The following is a 20,117-nucleotide window of genomic DNA, read 5'->3' as shown; positions in this document are numbered from 1 at the left end:
CATTGGGATGTTGAACAGCATTGTTAAATAGAAGAAGATATATTTCCGTATTTCCAGATCTAGCATTGGTCCAAGGCTATGACCACTCAAACAGTGATAAAGGGGTTGGGCCTCAACGTTACATAGTCAAGTGGTTCGCATACTACACCTGGCTGGAGTTGTCAAGGAATCAAAGTATTCTTATGATTCTGGGGGCTCATTTACAGAAAACATGATAGGCATACAGAATCAAAAACTGTGTCTGAACTGAGCACTGGAGCAGAAAATACTGCTCTGGAGCACCCTACTGAAGATAACTAGCTTGATAATTTTTGCTTAATCTATACAGGTTAATGTGTGCATACCCTTTTGAATATGTGAACCAACTCATTCAGAATGATCTTAAATATATATTTAATTATGATTTGCTTAATTCTGGACCTGCCAATAGTCACAATAAAAAAAAAAAAAAAGCCTCTAGGATGTAGCACTAGGAATGTTAATGGACACTGAACAGACAATATGTCCAATAAGACATTCAGCCACATATCAGGGAAACAGGTAGCAATGCAATCGGGAAAAAAAATCTAGAGAAAAATCACTGAAGGCTCCTTAGTAGATTTCTGAACTTTATTTCCATTTCTGGAGGTAATTTAAAGCCCAAACAATTAAGGTGAAACTTATGAAAAATCACAATTTATGAGTCAGTTCAATGTATCGAGACAGCTGTATTCTCAAACCAATTCTTCTTCTGGAGATTTTGGGCCAGTAAAATTCGGTCACCTCATTCATCAATAAACATCTTCCCATTCAGTTGGTGAAAGATTTTTCAGCTGTAAAAAGTGATGACAACTAGTTTAAAGGTGAAGCAAAGATCAGGCTCATCTTAGAAACTGGAAGCCAACTGGAGTCTTAGCCTTGGGCTAGTGTAGACAGAGGAGTAGAAATGAGAAATAGATGAGTACTTAAAATCTAACCTGCCTGCAAGAAAGAAACTAACCTTTAAAAAGGTCTCATTCTCATTCCCTTCACATAAAACCACCTGGAGATGCATGTTATATGCCCCAGTAACATCTTCATTAGTTAGAAGTGCTTGCTTTCTTTCAAATTTTGAAAATTATTACTGTTACAAAAAGTCTAAAATTCTAACATCAAAACAAAAGCACAAATGCACCATATGACTAACATGCTACAATTTGTGATTTCCTATGCTGTGTACAAAATGAATAATTGAACATTTGTCTGTTAATTGTATTGTCTGCTGAGAATGTTCTTGGTATATTCTTGTAGAGTTATGTTTCTTAGTTCTTTTATTTACTAGTATAGCTAAATTGGTGATGTTATTTGAGGCACAAGTTCAAGCCAACAGCACATATTCATATTAAAACTCACAATGAAGCTGAGTTTTGTAAATGTTGTAACCTCCTTTTTGATAAATTTCATTATAAAACAAATTTATATGATTCAATTAACTATTAAAATATATTTCCTCATGTAAAAAGATATTTAGCTTGAGTTCTGAAAAACAAATAATGACTAAAGATGTATTTTTCACAATATTTAAGTAATTTTGTTGCATAATTATGCCTTCTATTGACTAAAGTTTGAAGGTTCTCATTTTGAAATTACTACTCTTAACAGAAGCAATATTACTAAAAGCAAATTCATATGCATTGTAAGGGTGCACTGAAAGGAAAGGAAAAGCAAAAGGAGCTATTTTCTCTTCCTGAAGTAGTACAGTTTCATTCTACAAAAAAGAATAGAACCGTTCTTTAAAAGCCTCATTTAAAACTGATTACACAGAAATTGAAATCCACAATCCTTTCCTGTTTATGCCATTACAACATTATTTTCTCCTTGTCAGTGTAAAACTTGAAAGACTCTAGAAAGTACCTTTTCTAATCACAGAAGCCTTGAGTTGTAACTCATCTGAATTTTCAATGTTAGGGTTTTGGATGTGTGACCAGTTCAATATCACAAGATATCTAATAGGAATTTAATTTCAAAACATGTGCAGCATGTGTGAGGTTGCAAATTACAGACTTTTAATAAAATGTTGATTTACTTAAAGAGTTTCTGAATGAACTCATTTGTGCTTAAAGTCATATCTGTTTGTATTTCTGTCTTACAGAGTATCCTGTATCTACAATATGGTGAGCTCTAAACTACCTATAAGTTTGGTTTATGTAAAAAAGGGAATATACACATAAGTATGTAGAATTTTGATGAGAACATTTAAACAAAACCATGGCACATATCTTTCTTATTTATTTTCCTGTGTCTTTTTCTTATAGTAGCAGTAGTGAGAAAAATCTCAACATATACAAAGATTAAAGATAAAAATAAACTACTGTATTTCTTCAGAAATTTCAGAGGGCTTTTTCCTGGTGTTCAAGGGCACACAAAGATTTGGGTCAGTTCTCATCCTATTCAAATAAGTTCATTTACCTATTATAAAAATACAAGTCTCAAATAATTAAAAATACTTGCTTCAGCAACTAGAAATGCAAGAACTTTTTGAACTGAACGTGTTAGTCAGCAAAATAAAAATGTAGAATTAATTTCATTGTATTAAAATATATTTCTGTTCTGCTCAATTTTCAGGTTTTATTCTTGTCCTCTTTGATTCTCTGTATTGTCTCACACATTTTCTGAGAATTCCCTTATTTGTAGCTCATTTTTCATCCAAGCACTGCATACAGTGTTCTTGTTCCAAATTGATTCACAATTATAATACAACTTTCATTATAATTCTGTCTTGTTTCAGTGTGATGAATCTAGTTTCTGTTGCCTTTACCTTTTCATTCTTCTAAAGTCTTATTCCTTTAATTCTGAGTAGAAAATGTTCATAGTGATATATCAGGATGATTCATTGGTTGTTAGGTGCAACTCTAAAACATACTTTTTGGTCCCTTCTGTTCTGGGAAAAAAAAAAAAGAAAAAAAAAAAAGCCTTTGTAACCCGAATGGATTTAGAAGGAATGAAGGGCTATGTCCTGTGGCAAAGTTTGTTCCTTAAACTATATCTACAGTCTCCTATATACACATTCTCCTTTGCCATCCTCACCGGAGAAAAGGTGCTACAGGTGTTACAAAAGCAAAAAGGAAAAACTTATTCCTTTATAAAAGCCAGTCTCTTCCAGTAGAATCTGAAAAATGTCCCCCAAGGAATTGTACAGAAGTAGCGGGCATTTCTAATACATTTTTCAACATAGATATCATTTATAACTTGAAATAGTGGCTCGTGTTGAGGTGCAGGAATTCAACGAATCGCAGATTCCTTTTCCACAATTAAGTTTGTCTCAGGTTGCTGCTGTCTCAGCACAGGCCATAAGTGTCTCTAAACCCACGCGACCCTCTCCCCAGTGGCAGCAGTCGTGACCTCTTCGGACTAGGGACAACTTTGCAAGGTGTGACCCTGTTCAGTCCGCAGCTTTGTGGCAATTCAGAATACGGAAGGCTTAGCTCTTTGGCAATGCTGTGTTTCATTTTCTTTTCTGTTTCAATTATTTATTTGTGCTACTTTAGAAGAGGACTTGAAAGAGGCAGCTTTCTATCCCGCTTTGTGATCAATGATGTAGGAGGCAGAAAAAGATACCTGCTCTCAAGAAACAACGGCTGTTTTGAAATGCTGGAACAGAAATGGCAGAAAGAAAAGATGCTACCGCTTACTGGGCCCAAGGTATGGTGCAGTTTTTCAGTGCTTAGTGTGCATAAATCAATGTGCAACTTGATGTTTTTAGTCTGCAAGAGGTTATGGAGCCCTGTCAAGCTTTTTGTTCTTGGATGTTCACATCAGCTCTGATATTAATTTCATGTTCAGCAGAAAATGAAATGCCAAAGTGCAGTTCAGGTGAAATCAATATATTTTACTCGGTCCTGTATTAAAACTGGGAGATTTAGGTTGTTTTAGAAGAAAATTTCAAAAAGCTGCAGTATTTGAACACATGGGCAATCTTTGGAGGTATGAATCATCGAAGAAATTTAGACTCAATTGGATAATGTTTGAAAAGTGAAGCAGGTGTGAGCAAAAAGCTGTAAAGATTTAAATATATGTAATTAAAGAGTTAGTGAAAAACAGAGCAGAAGCCCAGAATCATTTGCTATTTGAAACGTCCCACTGTGTGAAACGTAAACTGAGTTGTTCAAAGTTCCATCTATACCTTGTATATCATTGAGATATGCTAAGGATTAAAATGCTAGAGAAGGAAAGATAAACCTTATCATGGGTTTATGATAATATTTTTTTTTTTTCTCTATGCAGATGGTTCACATAAGGAAAAAGCTCACTAATTTTAGTGGGAGACTCATTTTTTTTTCACTCCATTAGCTACTTATACTTTCCTTTATTGCAGCTCCACTTTTTTCATCATTTATTTGGAATAAATTGCTACACGGTCCTTGGGAAGAGGAAAAAATCCAAAATGGATATAAAAAAAGGACTTGTACATGGCGGGGGAAAAACCAAGCCAACTACTTGTACAGTATGATAAGCTCTAAGTTACTTATTACTGTTCATGAAAGAAATGATTATATGAAAATATTAGTGCTCAGCAGCAGTCAATAAATAAATATCTGGTGTCCTTGTATCTTGAATGCTACATTCAGCTCTTATCCCCTTCTTCAGAAAAGGACATAGCAGGATCTATAGAGGTACAAAGAATGTCAACAAAAGTTATTAGCAGTATTAAACAGATCTCTTATGAGGACAAATTAAACAGCCAAGAATTCTTCAGCTCAGGAATGATGTAGCTGAGAGACAATATGAGAGATGGCAACCAAATAAATTCAGTCATGAATGCTGCTCATGAAGTGCAATTATTCTACATTGTCCAGAACATCAGAAGTTGGGGATTCGAAGTTATCTGAAAGTAGATAAGTAGGTTCATATGAAAAAAGGAAACTCTTTGGTTGCCTTTTTTTTTTTTTTAAATAAGACACTGACACTATGGAACTCATTCCTGCAGGATATTTATGAACCTGAAAGCTTAGACTTCCAGAGGTAACTAAAGGAATAAACCTTCAACAACGACTACTAAAAACTGGCAAAACCTCTGACGTAGTTAAGTTCCTAGTCTTCTGATGCTTAAAAATGCTTAAGGTACTCTGTGAGAAAGATCTCTGTATGATTGCCCTGTCATATTGTGCTTTCCTGAGTAACTTCTACAAGCTACTATTAGGACAGGATACTGAGCTAGGCAAACATAGAATGTTACCCAGAAGAGCGGTTATCATCAAACTAAAAATGTGTAAAAAAATTAAAGCATGTAAAGATGTAGGATGATATTCAAATGCAAACAGAAGTAACAGCCTAATGTTTGCAAACATGGGAAAATGCAAGTAGATTTGTGAGAAAAACAGAGCACAAGAGATGATAACTGCTCACACTCTCTGTATATACATACAAACGCACCCCAACTACTGTAGAGTCAACAAAGAAACATGCCGACTAAATATCTTAATTAGTAACAACAGAATCATAGAATCATAGAATACTTTGGGTTGAAAGGGACCTTTAAAGGTCATCTAGTCCATCCCCCCACTGCCATGAGCAGGGACATCTTCAACTCGATCAGGTTGCTCAGAGCCCCGTCCAACCTGACCTGGAACGTTTCCAGGGATGGGGTATCTTGGGTAACCCTGGCCAGTTCACCACCTTCATTGTAAAAAATTTCTTCTTCATATCTAGTCTAAATCTACCCTCTTTTAGTTTAAAACCATTAACCCTTGTCCTGTCACTACATGCCCTTGTAAAAAGTCCTTCTCCAGCTTTCTTGTAGGCCCCCCTTACATACTGGCAGGCTGCTATAAGGTGTCCCCAGACCCTTCTCTTCTCCAAGCTGAACAACCCCAACTCTCTCAGCCTGTCTTCACAGGAGAGGCTCTCCAGCCCCCTGATCATGTTTGTGTCCCTCCTCTGGACCCGCTCCAACAGGTCCATGTCTTTCCTGTGCTGAGGACCCCAGAGCTGAAGGCAATATTCCAGGTGGGGTCTCACCAGAGCCGAGCAGAGGGGCAGAATCCCCTCTGGGCTTCAGGTGCACGTTGTCATCTCATGTCCAGCTTTTCATCCACCGGTACCCCCAAGTCCTTCTCCGCAGGGCTGCTCTCAATCCCTTCATCCCCCCAGCCTGTATTGATACCAGGGGTTGCCCCGGCCCATGTGCAGGACCTTGCACTTGGCCTTGTTGAACCTCATGAGGTTCACATGGGCCCACTTCTCAAGTTTGTCCAAGTCCTTCTAGATGTATTACTATCAACTGCATTACTCAACTTGGTGTCTGCAAACTTGCTGACAGTGCACTCGATCCCACTGTCTTTGTCACTGATGAAGATATTAAACAGTACTGGTCCCATTACAGACCCCTGAGGGACAGCACTCATCACTGTTCTCCATCTGGAAACTGAGCTGTTGACCACTACCCTCTGGATGTGACCATCCTAACAATTCCTTATCCACCGAACAGTCCATCCATCAAATCCATAGCTCTGCAATTTAGAGAGAAAGACGTTGTGGGGGACCATGTCAAAGGCCTTACAGAAGTCCAGATAGAACTGAAGTTATTTCTTTCCGGAAGTTGTCAGAGCATGACTGACTTAGTTCAGGGCTACCAGAAGAAAAAGTAAAATATCATAGAAGTCATACTTTAAAGCAGACAGAATGGTCAACTCTTACAAATTGGATAGCCACTTATGTAACTGCGAAGCAAGAGAACATAATTTTTTCCCATATTCAAGAATGGGTAATTAAGCCTATATAAATTTTAAAAGTACTGACAATCTAGTACACATACAGTGAAAAGCTTTTCACATATGATGAAAAGGTTTACCAGAAAAATCACCATCTTGTGAATTATGCTAGCAAATGTGCATTACACCACCTTCTACACACTGATCAAAGAACTAGTGAGCAATGCTTATTACTAAGGAGAAAAATTGTGAAAATAACCACTTTTTAAAAGTATTTTCATACATGAATGTGCTTGCTCTCTCTGACTTAACACGTAAAAAGAAAAATAATTAAGGAAAACACAGCTCATGGTTGTTTCTGGGGGTGGTGTGGGATGCAGTCCATAAACAAGTCATGTGCAAACTGATGTTTGTCCAGGTATTGAAAAAAGGAACCAGAAGTGAAAACTGGGTAGAAAGAGTTAGAAAGATGAAAAAAAAAAAAGGAAAGATAAATGAGAAGTTTTTGCTGGCTTGAGCCTGAGATATGAAGATGTCAGAGAAAGAAATCAAAATCTTACTCTGAAAAAAAAGGACACATCTCTTTGAGGCTGAGAACTTTATGAATGACCTGGATGCATGAAGATGGTAGCTGAATATCTATTTTTTAGACATTGACAAGAGGAGGACATCAAAGACAGAGTATTGAAGGACTTTCAGAAAAAGTTCGAAAAAAGAGGAGAGGGAAAGGGAAAGTAAAGTTCTCTCCAAGGGCATTCCAACAAAATAATTCACATAGTAGAAGACAGTGTGGATGAGTTCAGTAAAGAAAACACATAGTGAAAAGGATTTCAAGAAGAAATGGTCAAAAGTGCTGCAAAAGAATGACCTAAACACGAACAGGGCATATGTATTAATATTGAGTATAAGAGAGCAGAAAAAGGAATGAGTGAGAAGCAAAAGAATGGGAGACGTTCAGTTTCGATGAGCTGAAGTCAGAGAGGAGAAATTCTTAGTTCCAGAGAACATCCACAATAATGTGCAATGCCTCTGGTTATTTTCTTTAGGCTAATTTCTAAATAGCTAGTAACAGTAGACTAAAAATATTTAAATTATTTACCTCTGAGTGTTACATTCTCCTTCCTTTCTTCATTTCAGGTCTCATAATTGTGGCAAACGTCATTTTTAACATATGGACTATCACTGAGGTTAATTTCAGATTGTGTCACCTGTTTTTTAACACTACTGAAATCACTGGAGACATTCAATGTTAATATTTTATACTTTGTTCCTCTAACACACATCTGAAAAATAGTTTTTAGGTTACATTAAATGAATATCCTAATATCAATACATATAGGAAACACTTTATATGTTGTCACAAATGTCATTCCACAAAAGTGAAACATTGCAACATCAAAGAAAGCGTTAGACATCCATCAATGCATAAGAAAATGTTTTTCTACTTAATGGCACCAAGCAAATTGCTGCAAATTTATTTAAAAAGAAGAGAGTCATGATCTCTTTTTTTGAGCAAGTTTATAGTTATGCATATACACATTTCAACATTTCTCTGTATTCCAGAGAAAAAAAAGGTGAGAAAAGTAAGCCTAACAAGACTGTGCTGATGTTATTTTTTCTGTTATACATTCAAGAAGGTTTTTTTTTCTCTCCTTCTTTAATGTTGTTCTGAATTGATGGATTTAATTCCTACTATCTACGTGTACTGACAGAAAGTCCATAGTATTTTTATTTCTTAGCCTTTATAATAACCTTAGAAAGAAAGAAACTGAAAGAATTGGAAAGGGGAGGAAAGAAATGTCTGTTAAAATATTTGAATATGTAATCTCTTATAAAGGTAGAAGAGATCTGATGTTCACTAGTTCAAACCCAATAATCATACTAATGCCTTGCGCCATTAGAGTTATAAGGAATTCAGCTTCCAGGGTGAACAAAATGTTTTGTAGCAAGTTGTGGTGGGTTTTTTTTTTGAAGTGTCAGTACACTGAAACCACTCGTTCTGATTTATACATCAGAAAGAGTACTTTTACAGAAAAAGTTATGTGATTCAAGTGGTCTGTGTAACCAGCAGCATTCCTGTCTGCATGTGGAACGGGTGTATCTCTCTCTTTGTATCTCCTAAGCCATCCCCCTTGTCTCCATCTTTCAAACAGCATTAGAAGTTAACCTCTTGATTGATTGTAATTACTGCTAGTGATGAAGTTATAGGTTTGTTGAGTGTTCCACTGACTGGTCAAATATTCAATTGAAAGGGGTCAGGAATTCTCATTAGTATGTCAACTATTTGTGTTTTTCTGTAAGACCATGGTCAGTTGATTGAAAGAAGATCAATAAAGGCCTGTGGGATTGAAAGAATTTGCAAGGAAGTAACCAAATTGTATAGAATTGCTATTATATAGAGCCCATCACTGAGTAATAGCACAAGCCTCTTTCTATGCACAGTTCATCAAGAGAAAGAAATTCCTGTGATATAGATAGCAAAAGTAAGAGCAAAAGTAACCTGTTATTGTACTGAGCAATGAAGAGATATACCCATTTTAAATTCAGTCTTTTTCTGTACTTTTTGTATTCACCCAATGCTCCGCACATACCTTTTAAAAATACAAGATAAGAGTGAGAGATCTTTGTTAAAAATCTTCCCTCTTATGCCATAGAAGAGTATGACCCACCATTTACCCATCTGAAGTATTTTTCCTGGAAGTACTGTCAAAGATTCCACTGAGAACAGAGTTTCTTAGGGCTGTACATTAATTTAATGCCAGTTTTGCCCTGAAATCATGGAGAGAATAGATGAAGGCATGGAGATGGGAGGCAAAGGCATGAGAAGGGAATTTGATCCTCTTCAATTCATATAAAGAAACTGAAGCAGAAAGCTACAAATGTCTACTAATGCTTTTTGCCTCGAGCCTCACTGGGGAAAAAAAAACCAAACCAAAAAACCCCCAAACAGGCCTACCTGAATCCAGAATCCTACCTGGATCCACCTATCTAGAAGAGGAAGGAGAATTTTTGCTGGCAGATTGGCTGACTGGCTTAGGGATTCGCACTTTAAACTAACGAACTTGAAGGGTGAGGTCCGAGCCTGTAACACTTGTGTACTCACAGGCAACAGGGTGGATGAGTGCACCGACCCAAGTAGCGAGGAATGTCCCCCAACCCTCCAAAAAGGCTCCACCAAAAAGGTGAGACAGCCGACACTGCAGCTGAGGTGTCTGTACACCAGTACACACAGCATGGGTAACAAACAGGAGGAGCTGGAAGGCATGGTGCAGCTGCAAAGCTATGATCCCATCACTGTCGCTGAAACCCGGTGGGATGAAGCACGTGGTTGGGGAGCTGCCATCGATGACAATAAAATGTTCGGGGGGGACAGGCGAGGAAGGAGGGGTGGGGAGGAAGGGGGTTGCCCTCTGTGTAAAAAGAAATGGACTGACTGCACAGAGCTGTCTTCGAAAAACAACGATGAACATGTTGAGAGCTTATGGGTAAAAAAAGTAGAGGCCAAGCCAACAAAGGAAACCTCATGGTTGGTGTTTACTACAGGATAACTGCTCAAGGGGAGTCCGTTGATGAAGTGTTTTTATTCAACTACAGAAAGCATCATGTTTGCAGGCTCTGATCCTACCGGGACACTTCAACTGCCTTGACATCTGCTGGAAGAGCAGCACAGTAAGCTGTAAGCACTCCAGGAGACTCTTGGAGTGCATTGAGAATAATTTCTTAATCCATGTGATAGATAGCCTGGCCAGAAGAGAAGTGTTGCTAGACCTGTTGTTTACCAACTCAGAAGCACTAATTAGAGAGGTTAAGATCGGTGGTAGCCTGGGCTGCAGTGATCATACCCTGACCATGAAAATGGTCAGAAGACTGGAACACCTCTCCTATGAATAAATGCCAAGACAGTTGAGGTGTTTCAGCCTGGAGAAGAGAAGGGAGACCTTATTGCAGCTTTTCAGTATATAAAGGGGGCTTAAAAGAAAGATGGAAAGAGACTTTTACCAAGGCCTGTAGTGACAGTAGAAGGGGCAGCGGTATTAAACTGAAAAAGGGTAGATTTAGACCGGACATAAGGAAGAATTTTTTTATAGTAAGGGTGGTGAGACACTGGAACATGTTGCCTAGGGAAGTTGTGGATGCCCCATCATGTGGTTCATCCCACCAAGTTTCAGTGGCAGTGATCGGATCGCAGCTTTCCAGCTGCACAGTGGCTTCCAACTCCTCCCGTTGGGAGCAACTACGTAATTTTCAAAAACTGGCTACACACAAATGTAACCTTCCATACATAGCCATGGGACAGAAGAGCCACACTTTCCCTGATCTAGTCTACTCTGTCCAAAATTCTCTATTCAGCCTGAGAGGGCATGATTTGGTATCTCCAAATTTCTTATGATGCTCTAGCTAGAGACCATATTGTACTGCAGCATCCATTTTTTATCCTTCCTTTTGAAAGTGTTACCTTTCTTTCTGGGGGGGGGAAATAATTCAAATTATTTCGGAGTGGAATGAGAAGCAATAGCTAATACAATTTAACCCATTAAGTTAAAACCTGTTCCTGTTTCCAAGTCCATTTATATGTGTTACAAAAAGAAAAGCACTCACAACACAAGGAAAATAAGGTGCTGGACTTCTCTGTCCAACTGTTTGAGCTATATATTTGTCTAGAATTGTTCTTGTTTCCTTCTTCTGGCCTAATTCATTTTGATATTCTCTTCCTTTGTCATGTCCCATTGAAAAAGAATTGAGTGAAGATTGTTTGATTGATACCTCTGATATCACAATATTGTACAGCTTGGTGGTTAGGACATTTTCTAGGAAAGAAACACTTTACAAATAGAGTATGTGCACAATTATGTCTAAATATTCAAAAGATTTTGGTTTCCTGGGAACATGGTGAAGAAACAAAAATCACCCCGGAAGTGCTTCAAGGAAATTTATAAAAGTAATTGCAAACAGTAACAAAGTAAATTTCTGTGCTTGGGGTTTTTTTTTTTAATTTAAAAAAAGATAATACATTTTACACTGTCTCCAAGATCTCTTCATCACTCTGAAAACATTATTTGTGCTGAAAATCCCTTCTGTATTTAATTTTTCTGTCATATCATCTAATATTGTATAAAATTGTGAATATGTATTGTCCGTGTTTCTGTATGGTGCTTTTTCCAAAATACCAAGTAAGGCATTGTACCATATAGCTGAATTGATAGATTCAGATTAGAATCAGATAAAATGCACTTACTTGAACAAGCCAGTAATTACACTGAATCATGTAATGTGTCTCTAGAGCCACTCTATTCTAGTTTGCTTAAAGAGCAGCTGACTCTGAAAGCATTCTGTTTACAAGCGATTCTGTTTCTGTATTATGTATTTTTCAATATTTATCTTCCATTGTTCTTCACTACTAGGAACATTTGCATGAAAACAGGATCTTTGTTTTTCAGGAGTCCATCTGCTACCACTGCTTATTCTCAGCCCGAAGTCATAATCCAGTGTTTATGACACCATCCAAACATTTAGAGGAACCAGATGATTTGTCATTAAAAACAAAGTGACAACGCCCTCAGATCCTGTCTTCAGATGTGGTTTAAAAGGAGAAACTAATGGACTCTCAATCACAAAACCTTTTTTCTTACAAATGCACATAATAATGCACAGCTAGGAAACCAGTAAGAAGAATCGGCAACTTCTTTAAAAGGTATCAAAGGTACTCTAGGGAGCTAGGGAACTAGATTGCAGAAAGTGGATTTTGCTATGGTAACACCACCTACACCTCTTAAATTCTCCAATGTCATCAAAACCTATGCTGATTTTACTTAATTACATTAATTTCTTACTCAGACAAATTCTCTCTTGTCAGGTAGGATACCAGGAGAGATATTGTCATGGCTTTGAGGGGACAGGAGCATTTGCACTCCAGACAAGGTCCTCTCACTTAAAATAAATCATACTTTTACAGTTGGCTTTGGCAGCACACAGATTTATATTTGGGTTCAGAGTATTTCTGATCACGGCTAATGAGCTAGAATTGGCACTGCAGATGCCGATAGAAACATTTTAATAAAAACACTAATTTTTTTTATATTAAAAAAGAAAAAAAGAAAGAACTTGAAAGTAGTTGTCTAAACTCTTTCTCTACTTGGCACAGAGGGCCGGTACCTGCAGAAGACAATCCCCACTACGACAGCCTATCTTCCTCTATTGACTACCACAGAAACAGCCATGACTAGCTTAGGGTTCTTAACTTTTAGTTAACTGGTGTGTGGCGAGGGAAGTCACATTCCAAGTACTAAATACAAAATGCAGTCTGGGAAATCATGCTGTTTTTCACTATTTTCATGATGCCAGTAAAACAGCTGTGTGTACACATATTGTGGGCCAAGGGATTACAGCTGTATATACATAAGTCTAGAGAGCATGGAAGTTTGTGGTTAAACACATAAATAATGTTAGGCAGAAGGCTAATGTGTTGGTGATTTCTTTGTCATGGCTGCTTTCCATGTATTTATATTGATGAGGAACTGAACATTCAAACCCCTGAAATCTTTAGACTGAAAATATTTAAATGTTATTAGGATGACAGGGTGCCTCAAACAATAGCAATTTGATTGCCTCCTGTCCATGTTCTGTGGTTTTCATTCTCCAGTTAGATTAAATTTTCAGCTGGTTTAAGAGGATGAAACATGGGCAAGGACTCCCACAATTAATGCAGTTTCCTACTTGTCCACATACAAAAATCATTATTCATCACAGCAAATGTAGTGCAGCTAGCAAATGTGCAGGGAAAAGCAACCTGGGAGAATGATAGTATGAGGGTTTAAATCTACAAACCATACTAGGTATTCAGGAAGCATTTCTAAAACTAAGTTCTATGAGAACTCTTACTGTTCCTTACTTCTGAAATATTTTTGCATTCAGATGTCTTAGAACAAATTATAATTCTACTGAGATTTTTCCAACCATCATGGTTCACTTTATCAAACTAGAATTTAACTCCACATTCAGCCAGTGTGCGGGTTCTTATCCATGAACAGTTCCACCGCTGTTGGAACATAAACCTCATTTACTCTCAGAATTATTTTTTTATATAATACAACAATGTGACTTTTATATAATATAGTTCTATACTTACATATCATGTTGACACAATTAGAATGTATATTTTGCAAAATAAGTACTATGGAATGGTATATGTATTTAATAGAAAATGCATTTAATAGATTTACCAAATGGTTTTTATACATTTTTACATTAAATGTATTTTGTAATGGGAAACATGTTCCATGAGCTTTTTTTTAATCAATTCTCAATAGAGAATTTTCCGCAAAACTCTTTGGTGGCGCATTTTTCCTCATCCTATTTCTGCACTCCTGCTTCTCTGTTCTCCTAATACAAAGTGAGAACACTTTCTGTTCTACCACTATTTGCCAATCGTAAGAGCCATTTAAGCCTCTGTAGTACTGGGCCATTCAGAGTTATCTGACCCCAAACATCAGAGTTCATATTTCTTTCCTAAAAACCTTAATTTCTCATAATCTCCAAATATATTGGAGATAGCACAAGGTTTTTTTGGTGTGATCACATGAACTTGTAATTTAAAATTATGCAAGATTTAAATGATCTTCTGCATGCTTGTTCGAATGTGTTTGCTGAATAATACTTGCTGGAAATGTGGAGAGGAAGGTGCTAATTTAACACATGTTATCTGGCAGTGCCCTAACATTTAAAATGTTAGAAATAGTATGGTATCGTAAGTCCCTACATGATTTATCTATTTTTCCTACATTTTACCTAAATGCATGTGAATGTAGTCTTCTATTAAATGGATTTTGATTGCCCTTAGCGGTGCAAAGAGTAGAGTCCTTTGAATGTAAGAAAGTGTGATCATGTTCCTCTAAAAGAATTGGATGGTGACACATTTTATAACATCCAATCTATAAAATTTAATTTAAGAATCGAGGATATGGAGAAAATTAGTTGTTTTTTAACGTGCTCCTTCTTTGCTTATTGAGGTTCAAAATTTAAAAGCGATATATTTGAAACAGAACTTGGATCTTAATTGTACACAGACTTGTTAATGCAGTGCTGTGGGGGTAGGAAGCCTTGTTTGCTTGAATTTTTGTAGCTTCTCTGAATTTTAACCCATTGTTATACAAATTTTCTATAGCTGTTTGTCAAAGGCTTTTAAAATAAAGTTTAAACCCAAGGTTGTGATACCAGTCACACTGAGTAGCACCTTATGCCATAGTCGCTCTCACTTAAATGTATTTAAATAAATTAACTGTGTAGAAAGGCAACAGAATCCAGTCCTATATGAGCTGTCAGCTTCCATATTTATCTATTTCCCCTTCAATCATTAGTCTTATTAATGACCAGTTGCAATCAAGCTTAGGTCTCCTTTAAAAAAAAAACCAAAAGAAAAAAACCCAACGCTCTCCTGTCTCCTCTCCTCTCCACTTTGCTTTGCTTTCTTTTCCTCAGAATGTTTCTTATTGACTTATAATGCTTATGAATTCAGTTTTTGTGGTGGAACAGGGAGCATGAGAAAGCACCTATCCTTAGCTTTCTAAGCCAAGGAAGCAAATTCACTACAAGTGGGTCTTTCTCCAGTCCCCACTTCGCTATGCACAGATTAGTCCCAATGGCTCTGGTGATTCCTAGAACTCTGTTCTGTTCGATATTCTAACAGACTATTCCAGAAGTGAAGCTTCACCACTTCCATTGCCCTCGGATCCAATCTCACAAAGTGAGCTCTGAGCAGACTTTGATGCTTGGAGGTACAAAACCCAACCAAACCAAGGAACCCTACCATGTCTCCCTATGCTTTTGGCTGCAGCACAACTTACTGTAATGCCAATGCTTTCTGTTCCATAGCGATACGAATTCAGGAGATGACCCACCTGCTTCCCCTGCCATTTTCTACTTACATTTCTTTCCAAGAATGTATATAAACTAAATTTGAAGCAGTGTAACTAAAAAGAGGCACCAAGTCAGAACATAAATTATCTTGTCAGAGCTTTTTTTCCCTTCCCCACCAGAGGGAGCGAAACAAATCTTTTCCCTTGAGCTCTGCTACTTGTAATAACTCTCTATCAAAAATTAAATGTTCAAAACAATGTAAGAAAAGAGTACAATGTATATCCTTTTATATATTCCTGTACAGTTTTCAGGTTCAGGTTCCTCAGAACTTGTCACTTCAATGTTAAATAAAAAAGCAAAGGAGAAGACTTGTTTGTGCGGTCCGTCAATTTTATCTCTAAGATTCATAGGATTAAGATTTAGATTTATGTTAGATACATTTTCCTTGTATAAGGCTACTTATCACTTCCTTTGGTGCCTAGGAAAGTTTCCACATTGGTATAAATTCTATATGAAATGAATCTTTTTTGCCTTTCTCCAGTGACCTCCAGAGGTACTGTACTAGATTCCTGATGCTTTTTCTCAGGAAGGAAGGCAGTGGTTCCTGAACAAGGTGGCAGATTTTAATATAGTGAGAATTTCTGGATTCTAGTTTATCATTTTCTACCCATATTTTTACTTGAACATTTTAGGTAACATACATTATTAACTGGCTAGTCCTTCCTAAAATATGAAGATATTTTATTATGCCAGCTGGGAAAATCTTTGTCCAAACATTTGTCATATTGCATCTGGGCTATTATAAACATCTCTTGGCCAGCCTTCCCACCTCATCTATTTCCCATTTATATTCCATTTAAAACATACCAGCATGGTTGATATTTTCCACACCTCACAACTCCCATGTTATTCTCTTATGCAGTCAATTAAACTTCTAGCCTTGGGATAAAATTTAAACTTATATTATTTACATTGAAACTTTTTTTTAATAATTTGATTTATGTTTATAATACTTGGGCATGGAATTCTGGGTTGGGCATTTTGGTTGCTATACCATCTGTACCCTGTTTATTTTCTGGGTACAGGACATTTTCACATCTGGCTTCTAGCTGATGACAAGCTTTTGCACATAATTTCTGCTCCAGTGAATTTCAGCGCTTTTAAGGAAAGATGTAAATGTTTTTTTTTTCTTTACTAGTTATTTTTGCTTAGTGTTATATCTAACATTCTGGCTGAGGTTTAGATAAAGTGACTAAGATAACAATTTTCAGAATCTGTAAAAAATCCACAACAATAGGAGCAATTTTTGGATTTGAACAAAGGAAGGTGTATAATTAGCAACTTGCCTGGGTAACTGTATTTTATTATTTTATATATGCACATTTTGCATTCTATATTTTCTATATCTACATATATATGAAGTGTGTGGACTGCTCAAAATAAATATTTATACAATGAATAACATCAGATGAATATAGCAAATATCTTTTCTCTTCTTAGGTTGTTAATTTTGTGTATTAGCTGAGCAATGGCTGTCCAATAGTGATACCAGGTTCTCATTACCTGTCACATGCTCAACCCTAAAATATTCTTTCAGTCTCATCCAGAACATAGACTCTTGCAGTGATCTTGGTAGAGCAGTCAGCTCTCGGTCTCTTAGGGCCTCTCACTTGATGCCACCATAAAAGAAGATAAAAAAGACCTTAAAGAAAAAGAGCTACTACAGGTTCTTCCATTGCTTTTGTATAGATTGGGCTTGTCCTATTCTTCACTGAAAAATATGCTAATTCTGTTGTTCTTTATATGAAGAAAACAATCTCTGTCTCCTGAAATAAGTTGTTCTGTAGTAAATATGAACATTTTTTAATGTTTGCTATATTTAGTCTCAAGGTTAATGAATTAAAAAAAAAAAAAAAAAGGAAAAAAGTGACTGTACTGACTCACCATCTATATAATATTTTTGGTCTCTGAAATGCTTTGAGACTCCTTGGACTGAATTGTGGCTACAGCAATGTATGGCTATTATTGTGTATGACCTTCAAACCCATGTCAATTGTGAACAGTCATAAATCCCAATACTTGAGCAACATAAAAATTATCCAGTAGCACACAAAAACTGAGCTGTTGAGTCCTGAAGTTTTGGAGTCACTTTCAGTCTCTATTTTTTTAATTAAAAATGGTTTAAAAAGCACTTTAAAATCTTTTTTTTTTTTTCCTGACTGAGAAGTTGCAGCCATCAGCTGTAGGTGAACTGCAGAAGTTGTTACTTAAAAGACAAAACAGATGATGAGTCCATAGAGGTTGCCTTAGAGATGCCCTTATCACTGTAGTCAATATAATATGCGTATTATGGTAGAAATACCTTTAACTAGAAACAGTACATATATTTGCATCAGTGTAGTTCAGTATTATAGAGTATTATATGTTAACGAATGTTATAGGTAATGATTGTTGTCAAAGTTTCATTATGAACTCTCTTTTTCAGCTAATTGTAGGTGCGACTATCTGAAAAAAAAATCCCATACAGATGTTGGAAGTGCATGTAAACTATTCTGATCTGTTAATATTTTTCACCCACCTTGCTCAAAGTTACAACGTCAGGCCCTACAAGAAAAGAATGAGAAACAAATTATTTTGTTGGCTCCTTAAGTAGATCCCTAAGTAGTTCCCTTACTTCCCTTAGTTCCCTCATTTCCTTAGTTTCTGTAGTTCTTGATGAGTGTGGGGGGGCTGCCACCCATAACTTACAGTCTTTGTCTTTTCATCTGTATATCTGTCTTTGTCTGTTATTCGTAGGACCTTGGGGATGGAGGCAATCATTTTATTCCGTCTTCATATGAAGGACACAAAACCCAATCACATTTCAGACTTGTCCATCTAATGGACTTGCTGCCCCTAATATTTGCTCAACAGAATACTATAGCCCTGGCTGTACCTGCAACAGAGTACTTTAGCACATTTAACATTTTAATGCATAGACAGACACTTGGCCATGCTGTCCACAAAGAATATGCACCATCTCTCTCTCTAAGCATGTCTGTCCCTAAATGTACAGGGTATATTTTGAAGCCAGTCTCTCGCTGAGCTAACAGCTAGGACCATGGGCATTAAGTGCATGGTTCCTGCGGTAAAGCACATTAAGCCCACTCCTAAGTCAACTCATCCTCCTGTAGATTGATCTAGCCTTTGCGAACAGTTTTGTGACTGGTGAGTGGTCTCTTAATGCATGCTTGGCATTCACAAATGGCGTTGAATCTGTTTCAGTACAATTTATCGTACGCTGTCTTGAATGGACAAGAAAAGTTGTCAGACTCCCTAATTTGAAGAAAATTGCTGCTTGAGGATACTCCTCAAATTAGATCTCATCCCACAACCCAGCTACTGCAACTGGAAAGCCTTTTCCTTCTGAGTATTTCCTGGCAAAAGAACTTTGCCCTTGCAGACAGTCAATTATTCATTGCCACTAGTCTGAAAGTTAGTTAGTTACTTACTTGTATTTGTGCAAATGTGGAAAGAGATACTGAAAATATTACCCAACTTGCTTGAATTCTGATGTAGTATAATAGTGAAATGAGAGCAAAGCTTATTTTTTCTTGAAAATGAACACATGAATTACTAAAAAATCAGAGTTTAAAACAATCCAAGAAGTGTTCACCATGATGTAACTCTTGAGGCAAATTTTAACCACAGTTTGGATTCTATTGAGCCAGATGACTTACTGCAGTTAATTAATTATAATCCTTATGTCCTTAAGTTTAAAAATGCCCTCAGAGTTTTCAAATATGACTGACCAGGCAACATATATTTATAGATATAGATATAGATATATAGATTTATGCATATATATTGCCTAGTATTTAAAAATACAGCTGATCATGCAAACTTTTTTTCTTTTTCTTCTTCAGATGTCAAAAACAGTGGCTTCGTCTGAATCTCATTAAGATCAAAGTGGTAAAAGCTGATAAAGACTCAGCACCTCTGATTGAGATCAGGTTTTCTAAAGAATCATCTCCAATTTAGGACTCAAGTTAACTGGCCAGATTGTCAAAAGAGATTGCATTAGAAGAGTGGGTAGCGAATGTTATGATTGGAGCTGCTGAGTATTGCCCTTCATTACTTGTCTATAGAAGACAAAATATATATTTTTAAAGAATTGTTTCCAGTTGTAGAGAATGAGTACTTAAAAATCTGGCCTTGACATCCTCTCAAAATCTGGCTGTAATTGTGAAGCTGAAACAACGCCTCAAATCAGAGCTACACAAAGTGTCAGGAATATTCTGAATCTGTCTGGGTTTTATAACTTTGTCAATCAAGCCTATCACTAAATAAAATGTCAGATGCTGAGCTTGTCTATTTATTGCCAATAAAGTTTGAATTATAACTTTGACAATGTGCTTGGAAATTCATAATTTTACATCTTCCTGCTAACTCTTCCAAGGAGACTTGCAAATTATAGTCATGGTTTGCACTTGGAATAAAGTAATTTTCTCATTTAAAAATGAGATTATATTCCTCAATATTATAGCAAAAAGAACAGGGAATAGCTGTCCTTGAATCTATAGTATTTTGTATTATGGCAGGCAGAAAGGATGAAGT

Source organism: Harpia harpyja, chromosome 3 (assembly GCF_026419915.1).
Source record: "Harpia harpyja isolate bHarHar1 chromosome 3, bHarHar1 primary haplotype, whole genome shotgun sequence".
NCBI lineage: Eukaryota > Metazoa > Chordata > Aves > Accipitriformes > Accipitridae > Harpia > Harpia harpyja.
Note: the sequence above shows the minus strand (reverse complement) of the source record.